This window comes from Ischnura elegans, chromosome 12, assembly GCF_921293095.1.
Source record: "Ischnura elegans chromosome 12, ioIscEleg1.1, whole genome shotgun sequence".
Taxonomy (NCBI): domain Eukaryota; kingdom Metazoa; phylum Arthropoda; class Insecta; order Odonata; family Coenagrionidae; genus Ischnura; species Ischnura elegans.
Window position 1 is genome coordinate 58318835 of NC_060257.1, and position 18622 is coordinate 58337456.

Below are 18622 nucleotides of genomic sequence, written 5' to 3' on the forward strand. Positions count from 1 at the left end.
AAATACCGAATGAAAATATAATCCAATTATGGCATCCCAAACAGTTCTTTCAATGAAAACCCTATGGTTCAATAGCTTAAAAAGTTTACAGATATGCTTCACACCCAGAGGAGAATACAATCCCAAGCCCAGACATTCCTGTGGCTTTATGATTTTTGGGGTGCTGGATGCATGGATCATACGGGAACCGAAGCAGCTTTGCCCGAGGCCCACTCCTTAGGCCATCTTAGTGGGATGAGAAAAACTTCTATTGGCTTTTTTGTTTCACTGACAGATGAGCCAATTTTCTTTCGATTCTTGGTCCAAGGGGCCTATTTCAAACGGCTCACCGCATGCGGTGAGACTCCGCCTGCGGTGTCATACCGCCCGCAGGCGCGTCCACCGCCCCCGAGCGATTACGAGTGGCCGCCGGTCGGTGTCACACCACGGCTTATGGATCGGTATGATACCACGGCCAGCTACCCCGGTGGTGAGATACCGACCCAAGTGTCACTATATCTTAAGGCCTAATAATATATTCAATTCCCAACGACTATTTTCTATTCCTGTGGTATCTTTACAATTTTGAAGAAGTTTTCATAACTTTCCTTTGTAAGTGCGAAGTGTGATCGACTATCGACCGCCGCAGCCACGGAAGTGAGAAGCCAGACATGAAAATTTCACTTCTGCCAAGCAACTATCAGCACCTCCTCCATGGTGGTTACTTCCATGTGTAAAAAATAGAATTTATATTACTCCTAATTGTAATATTCGTGATATTACAACATATTCATGGTGTAAACTGTGCAAAACCAGCTTAAGATTCCCGATACCTATCGATGCGATCGAGTTAAAATCGATTGTGTCAAAGTATTCAACATTCGACATTAGCAATTGATTCAAAGTTCTTAACGAAAGATTATTTCGTAACTGACAATGAGCTTGAATCTAGGTGTAGTGTGGTGTTGTTTATTGGTGGTAAGATTCGTCTAAAACCTATTGTTTGTTGGCCTTGAAGAAAAATATTGTATCTTGGTAAAATTACTGCATTCCTCAATCAAATTCCCGTGAGCAACGTTTAACGAAGCAGTTTTGCGAGGAGCAGCCGATTCAAGGTTGGTATGCTGTGTCTATTTTAGTGTAAATTGTTGTTGTTGGAGTGTTTATGAGTAAGAGCCAAGTATATCAAACTCTGAGAATAATTTGAAAGTCAACATGTAGTGTTATGTTTATGTATATAATGTGAGATTTTTGGCAGTTAGATCAATACAGTATTTTTCTTGCGGAAATCAAGTCCTCTTGAAATCACGTTTTTCTTGAAATTCATTGGTGACTATGACACAATTTTCTATGTTTTCACTTAAATTAGCGGGCATTTTCACGTATTGTTGATTTCCTCTTTTCCTTGGGGGAAACTTTGATGCTGTTGAATTGTGAAATGCCTCTATCTAACTTATCTTGTAGTATGGGTTGATGAAGTAACATTAACAGTTTCTCTGGTCGCTGAAGTTTTTGACGTTTTATCAAGCTTTTGGCAATACGTTTCCTGTTAGTTGAGCCTATGTATTATGTATCAATTACTCCAATTTGTTTGTGGAATAAAACCTTTTCGTGGTATCACAACCAGGAGATGTTGTATTACTTCAGTTTTGAAATTGGAGTGATGGCAAGAGCTATTGGGGTTATACCCTCTGCCTCTGGAATAATCCCAGGGAAATGAGGCTCAATATAAAAGAAATTTATTTATAAAAGTCAAACCGAAAAGATTTATCCCAGGAAATAAAAACAGTGTAAAATGATAGCTTGTGAAGGTGTTGTTCCACCACTAATCAATGACTTATTTACTTTGCTTACCCCGGAACATTTGGTGTTAAGCATGCTATCAGGGAATGTTGAATACTTACAGGCAGTGGTGTAACTTTGGGGGGGGGGGATGAAGGGTTAGTTCCTCGGAGAAATAAAAAAAAAATTAAAATATTGTCAAGTTTTGACATAAAATAACTGCATCTGCTTAAAGCCAATGAACCATTTATGAACACCATGGCGGTAAGTCATTTGAATCTTTGAGATGAGTCATTTTTCAAACTTTTCATGATCCCCCCCAAATTTGCCTGGGGGGTGCCCTCCCAAGCCCCTGCATCCCCCCTCAATGCATATTCCTAGTTAAGCCATTGCTTACAGGTATAGAAAACTAATTATGTTTACGTCTGGATTCAAAAGTTTTGTGACTGTTGCCAGTCACTTAATCTTAGGGATTGAGGAGGTTGTGCAGTGGTGAGGTTTATATATTGGGGAATGTAGGGAAGTGTTGGAAGTAATAGCTTTTTTGATTGGGTTCGAAGCAGTATCTCATGTGTGGCTGATTTAGACAGCAGTCCTTAATGAAGTTTAGTTTGCATTTTCTTATTTCAAGCTTTGCAAATCAGCCGTGGCCATATGTTTTTCACCTTTGTGAATATCTAAGCATGTTAAAATTTAAAAGTATGCCCAAAGAATTCTTATTTATTTTATTTATCCATTCCTGTACCACCAAAATCAGCTCCATTGGTCTTTTACACAAGGATTTTTAACTTGACAATGGAACGAGCACGAACATCTATGCCCTGGGTCGAAGCATAATACCCGGGTGGGTCTTGAACCTGCGACCTCTTGTGTGGAAGGCAAGAACCTTACCCTGCCGTCACTGAGGCTGTTGATCTTGAGCTCCTTTCTCCCGTTGCCCCCTCTGATCTCGACCAGCGATCTTGATCCACAGTAGCTGACCCTAAAGGTTTCCAAAGTTGAATCGGTTATCTTCGACATGAGCGTAGCTAGGAATTAAGGCTAGGGGGGTTTTAGGCACGACTGATACTGGGGGTTGGGGAACATGGAGTACCTGCCAGGGTAAGCAGGAGGTGTGGGGGCCCTCCCCTAGAAATCTTTTTAAGATAAATGGTTCAAAATTGTGAATTTTATGGCTTTCTAAGGGATATTTTATCAATCATTGCACTATTCTGTAAGTAATATTAATCCAATTAAGTAAAATGCATTGGGCTTAAAAGTTTCTCTGAGCTCTGGGGGGCGGAGGGGGGGGGTTCATCCCCTAAAACCCTCCCTCGCTGTTCCACTGATCTTTGAGACGGGAGAGAGGGAGTGGCTTTAGGGTGAAGGTGCATAGGGCAATGAGAGTTTTAGAAAGTAGGATGCCTCAGGAAATGAGAGACTTTTGGAGGGAGGTGACCAAGGAAGGGAAGGGGATGGGAATTTGTAATATTGTAAATTTGATGTGAAGGATTGCAGGCTGCCTGGCTCAAACTCCTTACAACACACACACACACACCTGCATATGCAAATAGAGGTGGCTTGAAGGTTAATACAGTAGACTCTCGTTAATACGAACAACGTTATTACGAATTTCTCGTTTTAACGAAGCAAATCGTTGGTCCCTACGAAAAGGCCTATCCAAGCTATAGGGAAAGAAACGTTATTACGAAATTTTCGTTTTTACGAAATTATGAACCTCAGTCCCGGTCCCGGCGGTTACAAAATCAACGTTATTACGAAGTTCCAAACACAAGCAATGGCATTTAGATATATATTCACTACGCTAAGTTATTATAATCACGTCACGTTTAAGTTCTCCTCGTGTACTGTAACCAAGAGAGTCATTTATGGTTCTTTCTTCACCCTACGCGCAACGTTATACAATAAGCTTCATTCCTGGGGAATCATGGTGACAGACTTATTACAGCTCGTAAATTTAATGTACAGTTAGTTCTCTTCCTACGCAAATTTGATTTACGAACTTTCAAAGATGCCAACATTAAAAAAATTCAAATTCCGAATTTGGTGCCTTTTGATTTGGCTGTTGCTGCGCGGTGCGGCGTAGAGGAAATCGTACTCTGGGCATAATCTGAACAAAGTATCATTGAATCCGGAGTGAAGTTAGGAGTTGTTCAGCGTTTCACCCGTTGTTCCTTGCCGCGGAGAGTGATTTTTTTCGGCTCCGGCTACATTGCTCGCCCGCTTGATCAGTTCGTCACCATCGTGAGTTAGCACACAATTGTTATGATGTGTTGCATTCTGCAGGATAACCTTACTCCTCGATGCCTTGCATACAGTCCGGCCATCGAGAGTTGTCCGATGACGGCACAATAGGAGGTGCGGATAACCCTGCGCCAGTACGGTTTGCAGCCAATCGCTGTCCCCCAAACGCACCTCACACCATTGGCTAGTCATACAACATTGTCGAATGCATAAAGAGCAGCGAAATAAGCCTGATTCACTATAACATGCCCTTTCTTCAAATCCCCAAAACAAGTGATTCTTCCACTGGGTCCTTCACGCTCGTCGTCCTTTCCGTTTCCTTTCTTCACGAAGCCCTTTATAGGCGTTTCACTTTCTTACCTGACTACGCTGCCCCAGCTAGACTATTCTGCCTGTCATCGGACAACTCTCGGCGGCCAGACCGTAGGTTTATCAACTTAGGGACAAGGTCTTGGAACGCATCTCGTTCGTAAATCGAGGTACTGTACTCGGGAGGATATCAACCCTCGATTACGTCATGCCGCATGCCGAAACAAACGAATTTTCCTGTTTATATATATTTCCGCGAATTTTAATCGCGTTTATCACATACGGTTTTTTTCGACAATTCTTAAAAGAAACGTTCATACGAGCTTCGTTATTACGAACCTCCGGTTTTTCGGTTCCGTGAACTTCGTAATAACGAGTCTACTGTATGTATATTCATGTTGAAAGGACACAAATGGTAATTTCCACACTTTTTAATTCCAAAACTGAGCAACGAACCATGGTTTCAACACATTTTGTCATTTTCAAGGATTGCTCTTTTACCTTGAAAATGATGCAATGGGTTGAAACTTGGGTCGGTGGTTGAGTTAAGGAATTAAAAAGTGTGGGAATTACCATTTATGTTCTTTCATCATGGATACATCGAACTTCCACCAAATCAAGCCATAAACAATTGTATACCTAGTTCAAAGTATACCGGGACTAGCCGCGGTGGTAACTTTTACGGGAGTCACCTGCAATGCACAATCGTGCGAAAGATCCACAGAGAAATAAATCATTCGCCTTGACCGGGATTCGAACCCGGATCCCCCGATTTCCGGATTCAGAGGTTCATATCTTGTCCGGTAGTGTCCGAATATATCCACAGGGAAGAATGACGCCTCGGTAGCTTAACTGGCTAAAGCACTCGACCGGAAATCGGGGGATCCGGGTTCGAATCCCGGTCAAGGCGAATGATTTTTTCTCTGTGGATCTTTCGCACGATTGTATACCTAATGTTTCGGATGTGAACCTCTAGTTTGGAAGGCAAGAACTTTACCCTGCCGTCACTGAGGCTAGTGGTCTTGAGTTACTTTCTTCTGTTGCCCCCTCTGATCTCTCTAGATCGAGGCCACATCGGATTCCCAGGGTCATGGGGTTTTATCTTTGTAATGTGTACATCTTAGGATCTCCCTAAGATGTACATATTATGCATGAAGTACATAAATTAGATAAATCCCTAAGATTAAGGTACTGGCAACAATCACCTAACTTTTGGATCCACACCTATACTAGTACACAATTAATTTTCTCTACCTGAGTATAAATTCTCTGATAGCATGTTTAACCCTTAGTGGCCAAATCTCTTCCAGACCATATTGTGGCCTCATTGGGTAACTCATTGCCACATGCGGAGAAAACCTAGTGGTTCAAAACATACAGTTATAGTGGGAGTGTTTTGAAGTTTATCTGATTTAAAATTTCCTGAAGATGGAGAGGATTTTTTGTCAAGTTTTTTTGATTTTTCACAGGACCAAGCCACCATGTGTGTCTACCAACATCAACTTAGTGGAAGAATGAGAAGTGGGAGTATAGCTGTCCTGAGACCTGTGAGTAAATATTTTCTTTTCTTATACTTTTTGGGGTTTTATCAAATCTGTAAAGCCAGAAGATTTTTGAGGGAGGGGGTAATGAATTTCATAGAGGGGATTTGCAAGGGGGTACACCCACGGGCAGATTTATAGGGGGGGGGGTCATGACCCCCCAAATTTTATCAAAATTTCTTTATTTATTAGTTTAATAGATTTTGTATCCTTGTAAAGGAGTTAAGGGAGTATATATACAATTGCATCGCTACAAGTCTCAAAGGTGAGAGAAGTTTGAGTTGCATTTATTTCAGAGCGTAGCACTCCCTACTGTAAAAACACTTAAAAAAAACTCTTTCACTTAAAATAAAAATCTATTCTATACTCCCTGGGCCCAGTTCATGCCCACCCCCCCCAAATTTGATGCTGAAACCGCACCTGGACACACCTTAGACTCTACCTGCCAAACATTTTGGGGGGTTTGAACCCCTTAACTCCCTCACCCCAGCTCGCTAAAGGCCTGGTTACAATAATTTAAGTATACCGGGCCTAGCCACGGTGATAACTTTACGGAGTCACCTGCAATGCACAAATTGTGTGAAAATCCACAGAGAAATAAATCATTCCTCTTGACCAGGATTTGACCCAGTTGCGGAATTCTTGACCAGATATGTTCCCCGGCTATGGTACTGTGCGCATGATTTGTACTGCTTTTTGCATCATAGGCTCAGCATTCCATACCACCTTGTCTGGTTTAGTCCTCAAATTCTCACATACGAGAATCACGCCTTGGTAGCGTAATTAGCTAAAGCACTCGACTGGAAATCAAAAGATCAGGGTTCGAATCATGGTGAACGCAAATGATTTTTTCGTTGTGGATTTTTTGAGTCTGGTTACACGATTCATCAATGCTTATGAGTTAATGTCTAAAAGTATGAACACGTGAATGAACATGAAAATACACCGTGTAACCACCCAACTTGTGCGAGCCCATGAACAGAAAATAGAATCATACAAGTTCCGTGTCCACCAATCATTCATGTAATCAGACATTAACTCGTGCATGTTCATTTATCATGTAACCAAGCCTTAACACCTAATAGTCTGCATGGTAATTTATGATCAGGTATGATCCCAAATTGAGATCAAGAAATAAAGTGATGTAAATCTTGCTCAAGTTGTCCGATCAGGTGAATCAGATTTTAGAACATAACTGATGAGATTTTAGATCACTCCCTGTGTAGGGTCAGCAATTTTCCCGATTTAAGTTTTGATCAGTTCTAAATTATTTTGACTAGATTTTGCTTTAGGTTAATAAGAAATTTACTTGTGAATATACTCCACATCAGGCATATTGCCACAAAAATACTCTTTATGGAAGGCTTTGCCACCCTTGTAACCCACCAAAATGTTGACTTGAACCAGAGGTTTAAAAGATGGTTGGAAATGTCACTGTAGCTGTCGTAGTGAGACTATGTTGAAGTTCATTACATACTTGCAAGTACACTGTCATTCCTGAAACCAATTCCAAATTATGGAAATAGGGAGGTTTCCTTTTTTTTTAATGCCTAAAATCGAAAGATTATTTTTACTCCTGGAGTACACATTTCACGCTTTTAGATTTTTAAATGACAATATCTATTTTTTTGCGATTTAATGAAAAATGAAAATTTTTCGAGTGCATGAAACCATGCCGAGTAAGTATGAATGCTGGGAAAAGCCCGTGTGACATCTGGCTGCAGCTGTGTGAGGCCACCTGGGTGCGAGGTTATGAACGCCGCTATGATGCAGGCTGCTTGCTGCCGAGCATGGCGGTAGCGTAGAGTACCCTGCTAGCAGGTAGTGCCTGGCTTACATAAGGATTATTAATACCCTATCAAACGAAGGAAACTTTCCGACAACAGGCAGTTTTAACAAGTGATTATCAACTGATTTTTTCCTGAGCTCTGTGCCTCATGCATGCATTGGGAACCTCAGATGATGTAAAACTCCTATCTACTCTTGTAGAATCTAGGTCCCTGTGACGTCACATTGAGTGGCATCGCATGGGCGCCAATCTGGCCTTTTTCAAATGAGGATAAAATTGACCATTGCCATTCGTCTAAACCGGTATTTCTAAAACCAAATAATTTGCATATTATGAATATAATAATGGTGGGTAACGAATCGCAATCAATGCCTTTCGTTTTCTTTGATGAAGGAAACTACCCTATTGTAAACACGTTAATGATCGCCACATTTAGTTCTCAAAATTCCCATTGAGTCCCTCTGTATCTCCTTCAGCAGTGTTTTCTCTTTGCTTACCAGGCCTAGCTCTTCCTCGTTCCTTTTGGTCTCTGTACATTCTTTGTCACTAATTAACAAGTCAAATTAATAATCAATATTAATTATTTTAATGCTTTAAATAGTTTATTTGAATAATTTCTATGCAGAGTGTAGTGATTCTATTATAAATATTCTTATGATTTATATTTTTAAATATCCTCTGAGTTGCATTCTGGGTACACTCGTAGTCCATACCCAAGAATTACAGAATCTTTGTTGCAATAAACATTTATTGTCATGGGAGCAATTCTACCAGACCCGGAATTTAACATAGGAGCATTGCCTTTTGGGACCCTGTGGAGACCACTATGCTATTCAGATACCTTCATTCCTGTGCCATTTTTGACGTGGTTCTATCGTTGGTTAGATTCCCAGTCCAGGAACTTTTTACCTTGTGGTATTCAATGTGGATTCATCCACCATTAATGCTGTGGGGTTGAAAAATACAGAAATGCATTACATTTAACTTGAATGGTTTCTTCTTGGGTTTCCAACCGGGTTAGGATCGGATATATGTCCCTTACCCGGTTGGGAACCCGAGAAGAATTCATCCTTGAGTATTTCTCCTAATAATTAATTCTTCTCGGGTTTTCAACCGGGTTAGGGTTGTAATTAAGTCCATAGCCCGGTTGGAAACTCGAGAGGCATTCATACTTGGGTATATCTAATAAGAATAATTTCTTCTCAGGTTGTTAACCGGGTTATGGTTGGAAGGTCCGTATCCCGGTTGGAAACCCGAGAAAATTTTATTCTTGAGTTTATCTCTTAAGAATGAATTTTTCTCGGGTTAACGGCCGGGTCAGGGTTGTAAATAGGTTCCTAATCCGGTCGGAAACCCAAAAAGAATTCATTCTTGGGTATATCTATTCTGAATCATTTCTTCACGGGTTGATAACCGGGTTAGGGTTGGAAACAGGTTCCTAACCCGGTTGAAAACTCGAGAAGAATTCATTTTTGGGTTTCTCTCTTTAGAATGAATTCTTCTCGGGTTTCCAACCGGATTAGGGTTGGAAACCAGTCCCTAGCTCGGCTGGAAACGAGTGCGTAACTCTATTGGAAACCAAGAGAAGAATTCATTCGAGTAATTCACCGCTAAAAACTCGGATTCATCATTTCAGCTGAATTGCCGACAGGTGCTGCCACCCTTCCCTTGCGACTCCCTCTCGAACCTTGACCTCGCGGGCGATGGCTTATGAGCTTATGGGTGAAAGTAGTCGTGACGACTGGAGAAAGTGTTCCTCCTCAAGACTACCGCGATGAACTAGTTCTCTTCCGGTAAAGAGAAGAAAGTGGGAACAGTTCCCTTACGAGGCTAGATCTCGCGACTATAATGCAACTGAATCATTACTCAATATTTTTTTAATGCTTTACTTGCAATGTGCTCGCCGCTTTCGTCTTGACTAGAGAGGAGAGCTTTTTTTCTACGATGCTGTCAGTTTTTCCACGAGTCTTAAGGGAACTTCGGTACGTAATTGGATATCTCACGCCCGATGCTTTGGAGATGGAAAAAGTGCTTCGTCTTTCGTTGTTTTTGTGAGCGTAATTATGTCGTTTGTGGTGCGGACCGGTGTGAACCCAAAACGATAGTCCCACAAAGTCCTTAGAGAATAGAAAAATGATAATCATAAGAGAACTCTTTACTTCGAATTAATGATTAAATGAAGGTAAGAGACACGCTTTTTCCAAAAGCAATGTAAAATGTACTATAAAATAAGCTTTTTATCACTCGGAGAACTATGCGTGGCTGCAGATAAGGTTTATTAGAGATGAGTTTAGAAGAGTCGTGCCATTGGCGGATCGGAAAAATCGATTTTTTTCAAATCCATCCGGTCCAGTGAAAAAAAGTTGCGGGACTAATAAAAAATAAGGCCTAAAAACTTTGAGACCTCTAGGTGAACCCCTGACCCTCGCTCAAACGCCAATTGGGGGGGGGGGGGGTAAAATATCGGAAAATTTAATATTTTATGGTCATTCCCTAAACAACTTGCCAAGTTACTGTACACTAGGGCAAAAATTTCGAGCATTTTGACGTATCTGCCACCGTTTAGCCACAAAATGCCAAATTTGAGTGCGCTTCCGCGAAGAAAATATTCCAACGCCCTCGCAGCGTCGCGGATAGAATAGCGGCAGGCCGCTCCCGTCCCCTCCCCGCTCGCCTCTCCCCCTCCCACGCCCCGAATACTGCAATATTCATCCTGCGTATGCTGCTAGGAAGACGTTCATCTTTGATAATGCAAAGAGGCAGATGGTGGAAGGTAAAAAAGAAGGCGTATTGAGACGACTTATCCCTTTTTGGCGTCTAGTCATCGCTAAACAAATCGACATTTCGAACTTTTGGAGAAGTGATGAAATAGTCTTGCATTGTTCGCGATATTTTTGGATCCGAGAACGCAGTTTTCCGATATTATACCCTCCCCCCCATACATGGCGTTTGAATGGGGGTCAGGGGTTCACCTAGAGGTCTCAAATGTTTCAGGCCTTATTTTTGATCAGTCCCACAACTTTTTTCATTGGGCCATTTGGATTTGAAAAAAAAATCGATTTTTCCGCTCCGCTCTGCCGTATTAGTGAGTACGGATTGAAACGCAGTATTTACATCTAAACCTGGTCAGCACAAACGCTTTACGAAAAGCTTGTCTTTTTTTCACTTTTCGGTTATTTTCACTGTCTTTGGAAAAAGCGTGTTTATGTTATTTTTTTAAATATTTATTTTCTACTTTTTTGTGGTTACTCATGTATTCGACTAAACCGGAGGCGTCAAAGACATTTCTGCCGACATTTTCATTTGGAAGAAATTTTAGAATTTTTCATATTTATATCGGTATCATCTGCGCGCATTTGAAAAAGATGCGTTTGGGTTATCTTAGACAGTCTTTTAGGGATAAAACTTGCTAATAATGAACGTAAGAGGAAGAAGTTGCTAATTGCGACTCCGTAGTTCGCAATTTCTTTTAAACTATGAGAGTGATTGGTTTGAGGTGACGTTTAAGCCTGTGTGAACATTATTTGTCCATTAAAGATAGCTTTAATCACCAAACTCCATTTATGTTGCTTAATACTGCAATGTCTGCCGTAGAAACAAGAAAGGTTCGCCCCTCTAGTATGAGGAACTTTCAATAAAAAAGAAGTCGAGAATTTACAATCGCGATTCGGCAGGGTGAAGTATTTTGCGATAGGGCTGCTTTTTTTCTGTGGTTCGTTCACTAATCATATAGATGGGTCGGGTTGGTGTGATGGCTGGAGTGTCGACTTCACACCCCGTGGGCCTGGGTTCAAACCCTGGCGAGGAATTTTCAAAGGTTACGCGATCCTTGTTTGAGTGTTGTGTGGAGGGAAGTTCAAGTGTTGCACTCCGTCCGCCGTGGTCATCTACTAAACAGTACTAGTACTAGTAGGCTCCTTTCGTTAAATACTGGCTAAGGAGGCACTTTAAGAGGAAAAATCATTCGCCTGGACCATCTAGTCCTGTCAAGTCTACAAAGTTTCACGGAGGGGATTGACGCCTCGGTAGCTTAACTGGCTTAACCCAAAAAATGTTTGCGTTGCCATAGTAATTAGGGAGTTGCGACCCCCAATTTTATGGACAAAAAGATCTTAAAATTGTCTCCCCTACCAGCTACTAAATTATTGCAGATTTCTTCTGAAACACCTGACATCAAGACCTTTTTATTTTACATTGCCTAACACCTTACCATGGTTAACACGACACTTTTTTGGATCATTCCCCGGCCAGAAATAGAGATGGTCGGGTTCGATTCTCAGTCAAAACGAATGATTTTTCCTCTTTAGAATTTTGCACATCATAGAAAGTCTTTTGAGGATAATAAGGTATTGATAATTAACTTTATAGTTATAAGTTTACTAATTATGATTTCGTGCAGCTCCAGATCTACTGATAAAATGAGCTTCTGAGGAACAATATCTCATGCGCTAAGGTTGAGATTTTCATGAGATACCTAGAGGTATACCTCACTGAACATGGTTTACGCTATAACACGAATGGGGCATAATATTGCTTTATATTGGTCCAAGCAGCCTTCCTACTTTGCCTCGACTAAGGAGCATGCCTAAACTTTCAGTTATATACCTTTTTATAAGCTTGGGAAAAGCAAAGAAGGACCCAATAGGGTAGTTTCCTTCATCAAAGAAAACGAAAGGCATTGATTGCGATTCGTTACCCACCATTAGTGTATTCATAATACACAAATTATTTGGTTTTTGAAATACCGATTTTGACGAATGGCAAGGGTCAAATTTTATCCTCATTTGAAAAAGGCCAGATTGGCGCCCATGCGATTCCACTCCGCATGACGTCACAGGGACCTAGTTTCTACACGAGAGGATAGGAGTTATGCATCGTCTGAGGTTACCAATGCATGCATGAGGCACAGAGCTCAGGGAAACATGTCTTAATAATCACCTATTAAAACTGGCTAAGTTCGGAAAGTTTTCTTCGTTTGATAAGGTATTAATAAACCTTTTTTAAGCCAAGCGCTACCTTGCAGCAAGGTACTCAGCTATCCGCTAGCATCCTGCGACGTATCAGCGCTAAGCCTCGCCTCAAGGTCACCTCACCGGGCGGGAGGGGAACCAGAAATACGACGTACGGAGATATTTCCCGGCATTCATACTTAAGCGTCGCGTTTTCGCGCGCTTGAAAATTTTCACTTTTCATTTAATCGCGAAAAATAGATGTTGTCATTTAAAAATCTAAAAGCGTGAAATACGTACTCCAGGAGTAATAATCTTTCTATTAAAGCAATAAAAAATAATAGGAAACCACCCTATTCACCGTAATAAATTCATCAAATCATTGGCTCTATAATTGATCTTAATATCCTGGATTTAAGATCGCTGTGCCGTATCAATTGTACTGTTACCCGTAGATATGAAATAGCCTCTAGAAAAGTCAGCCTATAGCGCACAAATTGTAAAGTATACTGTGTATTTCAGGAGGAATCAGCAATACTTCAGGAGGTGGTAAGGGTGGTAAATTTAAAGCATTTTTGTTCTATAAACATGGGGTCGCAACTTCTTAGTTACTGAGCCATAGCAACGCAATCAATATCAAAACGGGTGAGATTGCGCAATCGTATTGTTGATACTCGTTCAAGTTCCTCGTTTTATTAAGTTCAAAGATGACGATTGAGGTGTTGAGAAGGCAAGGGGCACAAGTGATTTTTTTTCTTAACAATGTTAGGTGCAGTTAATTGTTAAAAGAAATATGCAAAAACTTGGTTGCCAAGGAATACGAGTGAGTCCCTGTTCTGTACTGACATCGAGTGGAATATAAAATGCTCTACTAAATATCTAATTGATCTCGTTTGCTTTCTTTACCTGTTATCTGCACCTAAATCTGTTTATAAAACAGAAATCACTTGTACCCCTTGGCTTCTCACCCACTCAGTTGTAATCACACGTTTTCGTCAAACCTTAATTATGTCCTTAAAAATCCAGAGTAGGTATTAAGTAAAATCTCGAAAAGGCTGGATACTCAAGAAAAACCGTTTTCGTGGTAGCAATAAAGTGCATCCAAAAAAGGTTTGCGTTGTCACAGGTCGGTAACTAAGAAGTTGCGACCCCGTATTTATGGATAAAAAATGCTTAAAATTATCTCCCTTATCAACCACTGAAGTATTGGCGATTTCTTCTAAAACTACTGACATCAAGACCTTTTATTTTACATTGCCTAAAGGCCGCTATACACGGCGAATGATTTCATTCGCATGATCATTCACCGTGTATAACGAAAAAATTCGCGAATGAACCGTCATGCGCATGATCATTCAGTGAAAATTATAACTAATGTTCTATTTTGCTCGCATGCTCCTGTGAATTATCACGTGATCATTCCCCGTGTATAGGGGCCTTAACACCTTACTACGTTTAACACGACACTATTTTGTAACATACCCTCAGTTTTTTTTTTTTTTTTTTTTTTTTTTTAAGGGATACCTGTGTATTTGTTGGTGTCATCATGCGACCATTTTATCCGTCATCCGACGCTGCATCATCTCATTTAACCCGCTTTATGCGTTTCAAAACGCAATATGGCCTTCGAAGAGGCAAACCCTGGCCCAAATGTCACAATATCTGCCCGGGGCAGTCCTCTTACTTAGTGCCTCGATCTCTTTGGCAATACAAGCGCATTGTCCTCAGTGTAGCTTCTAGAAATGAGACCATGGGTGCGGGCTTCTTAGAAATGCAGATACGAGGAACGTGGAAAAGATAGAACTCTCAGACTGTCTACCGGAGTATAAATTGTATCGATGACATAAGCATGGATGGATTTATACCGAGGTTATTATTTTATTATGAAGTTTAAAGCGAGTACTCATACTGGATTTCTATCTTCAATCTGGATGCACACTCGTCAAGAAAACAAGTTTACGAACAACAACCTAACAAAATGAACTTCATGCAAGTCTCCCATCACAATAAAATAAATAGAATAGGCTCCTTTAACGTATTTATTAAGTAAGCACAACCGCTTTTGGAAGTACGTATTCAATTGAGAATACATGTTGGAAAATTTCTAAGACAGAATATACTGAAATCTCAATTTCATGAATTCCAATTTGTAAAGAAATAATATACGGAAAATCAGAATTTACAGATGAAACCTCATTTGAAGTAGAGTTTGAAAAACTAGTTGTGCTTTTCCACATTTTTTATCAGTTCTTAGAATCTTGAACAGTTATCGAATGTCACAAGTTTTGCCAAGATTAACTTAACCACTACTGCACCACAGCTACCACTTTCATCAGATTTCACAATCTTTAAAAGTTATCGAAGAGCACAAGTTTTTCCATGAGTAATAGAACAACCACACCAACAGAAAATATTTCACATGCCTTCATCAAAGAAAGACTTCTTTAAATGATTAATGAAATACTTAAACATTTAGAAAAGAATCAGGGAACGTATTAAGTTTCAGATTCGTTTCTAGCGAGTTTATTGACGGGGTAACTATGACCTATTGCGGAAATTTTCTATTCTTTAGAGGAGTTTTTTTTTATTTCAACTTTGTTTTCTATGTCAATTTCACCAAAAAAACAAAGGAGTGTGGTTATAAAAAAATAAGAATCGTTTGAAAAAAGAGAAAAATAAAAGTGGTTTAAAAAGGACGTTTTTTTTCATTAATCGTATAAAATGCATTAAAAAGTAAAAAAAAGCTTGTCGTTACTTGTAGAATAAAATAGTGGGTGCGGATTAGGTGTATTAGAAATGAGTTTAGAAGAGTCTGATTGGTGAGCATTGGCAGGGGCGGATCAAGGATTTTTTCTGGGGGGTGGGGCGCAAAGGTCTGACAGGTCTTCTCATATTTGAGATTAAAAACAAAATACAACCATTACTCTAGAAAATATTCTATTTGTTTTGATATAAAAGTTATTTATATTAAATTAAATGATTGAGGCTGCGTAATACGCAAAACAAAACGAACGTAATGATAACCGTATTGAAAATCTTGTATATTTTTTTATCGTCTGGGGAGGCACGTACCCCCGTGCCCCTCCCCCCTTAATCCACCTATGAGCATTGGCACGCAATATTAATATCTAAAAATAATCATTACCCGTTTAATTTTTCCAGTCCTGAAAAGCGTATTTTTTTACTTTTTGGTAAATTTTATACTGTTTTTGGAAATAGCATGTTTTTTAAAATAATTTTATTGTCTACTTTTCAGAGTTGAACCATCGAATCGATTAAAAGTAGGATATTCAAGAAACTTCTGCCAAAAGTAAATTTTAAATGAAAAACAAAAATAAAATTATAACAATCTCATTCTATTGAAAAAATTTAAAACTATTTTTCCACGTGGAAATTTAGTTAATCAATTAGATGACAATGGAAAAACGTATTCAAATGTCTAATGACTGAATATTGTTAAAGCCTGAATCACACGATCATTTTTTTTCGTCGCGAAAGTGATCACTATCGAGATCACTTTTCCCGTCGCGAAAAGCAATCGCTCTAGTGATCATTTTTCTGAATCACACGGTCACTCTCGCCGTCGCTTTTCGCATCATTTCCGATATCACAGCTCGTTGTCATAGGACCCACATCACGAAATTATGTAGCGTGTTTGTTTATTTATGTCGTTCCCACAATTGTCAAACGTTGCGCTGCAATCGCTCCATAGGGGAATGCGTTCCGATTGGCTGATATGGGGTTTTAGTGACGGTTTTAGCGACGGAAAAAGCGACCGGACGAGTGATGAAAAATAGCGATGGGAATCCTCATCGCAATCGCGAAAAACAATTGCCGGCGACGATCATTTTGCGCAGTGATCGCGATAGTGATCACTTTCGCGACGAAAAAAAATGATCATGTGATTCAGGCTTAAGCAAGTTAAGGTTACTTGACTTACTTAAGTTAAGTTTATCTTAGACAAGTTAATGTTAACTTAACTGACTTAACTTAAGTAAAATTTTTACACGGTGACCCTTCGACTTCTATCAGCGGCAACGGTGAATTGCCCGCAAACGGCAAAATCCGGCAATAGCATCCATCTGATCAATTAAGCCAGAATCACACGAGCATATTTTCCGTCCCTCAGAATGATAGCTCCAGCGATAGGTTTTCAGGGACCAAATACATGATCACTCGACCCATCATTTTCTGAATCACATAGTTATTCCCACCGTTTTTCCAATGGTAAATCCATCTCTTCCCGTATGTATAACCGTCGTTCAATTACAATCGCCGTAATTAATGATTGGCACGCTATATATATCTTAACATAATCATCACCCACGCGTTGTTCTCTAAGTAATGAAAAGCGAATTTTTTTTTTAGCTTTTTAGTGCATTTTATAGTGTTTTAGAAAGAACTGTTTTTTTCAATCTTTCATATCTTTTTTTTCTACTTTTAGGGGTGAATCGTGTAATAGATTAAACCAGACCTATTAAAGAAATTAAAAAAAAATAGGAGGAAGAAATACCAACATTAATCGTCTTCATCTTGCTCGCATTTGGAAAATTTAACTTAATACTTCTCATATTTGCTCAGATTTCGTCTACCAAAATCCTTTTTTTTTTGACAATTTCTTAGGTGACTTTTAATGGAAACCATTTCTTCAAAGTGCACCAAAAAGTGGTCCCTTCTTAAATACAGCACCCTTACCAAAAAGTCCCCTTGCATCCAATAATGCACCTGCAGGAGAACTCATGATGAAATCACAGTGAAAATAACGCCAGCTGTTGAGAAAATTCAAAACTATTTTTCCGTAGGGAAATTAAACTAATTAGAGCACAAAGAATAAAATTGCAAATGTATGATTTTTGAAAATTGTATTGTTTTTTGAAGCAAGCTGCTGTGCAGATTTTCAAGCCTATCCGACCATCGGAAGTGGGATAAAATTAATGAAAAGAATCCGTCTGTGAAATAGACAAAGATAGGCAATTCAAAGCATATAATCGCGGTACTTATGACTAATACCTACAGGACTCAGTGAAGCCAAGGCAAGCAATGGCAGCTTTCAAGCCTAAACGTAATAATACTTAAATAGAATGATATATAGTTGTGAAAGAGTGAATTAATTCGTACAAAAGGTGTCATAATAACCACTCCGCCAGTAACAGTACAAGAAAAAATCCGCGGTTCTAGCGTTAAATCATTTCTCCTTTGACTGAATTCCACAAATTTAAGCTGCATACTGCGGAGTTCACGCATTCTCTATGTATTAGCATGACGTTGAAATACCTATTATGGAACAACTGTTATTATCTCCATGTTTCATTAACTTTTTTTGAAATCAGAGTCATACGGATAAATCCTTTCAATTCCTTAAGAAAATGTTTTGAAAACACCTTCACTTCATTTCTCAAGTCCACAATTCCTCTGCCTAATGTACCGAGGGTAAATATTTAACGTTCCTTGAATTTTCTCTTCTAATTTGAGTACGCCTCTAAGATATTGATCATTTCAATGTTGGATGAATCATCTGAGGATTTTGAAAGCGAAAAAGTTGCACTGCTATTGGAAGAGGGACTCATTTGTATTTTCTGGATAATTTCAAGGCAACTGAGCCTTTCTCGTGACTTGTCTCTTATAAACACGAAGCAAACCTTTGATTAAGGTCTTAGTGTGCACTAAGGTTCTTTATGCTCAATGTTACGATATTATTGTTAGTCCAGAATTCAAAATAAATAATCTTTTCGGCGAATCTAACGAATTGAAGTAAAAAATGTATTGACACCAATAAAAGTGACCACACAATACATATGCACATTTACATTTCAATCCCCATGAAATTTTTATGCCTACATCAGTTGCACTGTATAAGAATGGAGAAGGTAAGGTGTACGGAGTGGAGGAGGAACGACGAAGTGCTAGATATGGTGGGTGAGGAGAGGCGGCATCTAGGTGATGTACGGATGAGACAAAAGGTATGGATGGAGCGAGTGCTGAGCGGGGAGGGGATGTTGAAAATTGTGTTAGAGGATAGATTATCATGT

At 39.6% G+C, this 18622-nt stretch overlaps 1 protein-coding gene across 1 annotated transcript in view; it reads left to right on the forward strand.

The window, feature by feature from the left end:
- Positions 1 to 923: 923 nt before the first annotated feature.
- Positions 924 to 18622, forward strand: part of LOC124169007 (nose resistant to fluoxetine protein 6-like) — a 159805-nt gene continuing 142106 nt past the window's right edge. The window contains exons 1-2 of the mRNA XM_046547468.1: positions 924 to 1094; positions 5784 to 5861. The gene's annotated coding sequence lies outside the window, so the exon portion shown is untranslated. The remainder of the gene's footprint in view (positions 1095 to 5783; positions 5862 to 18622) is intronic.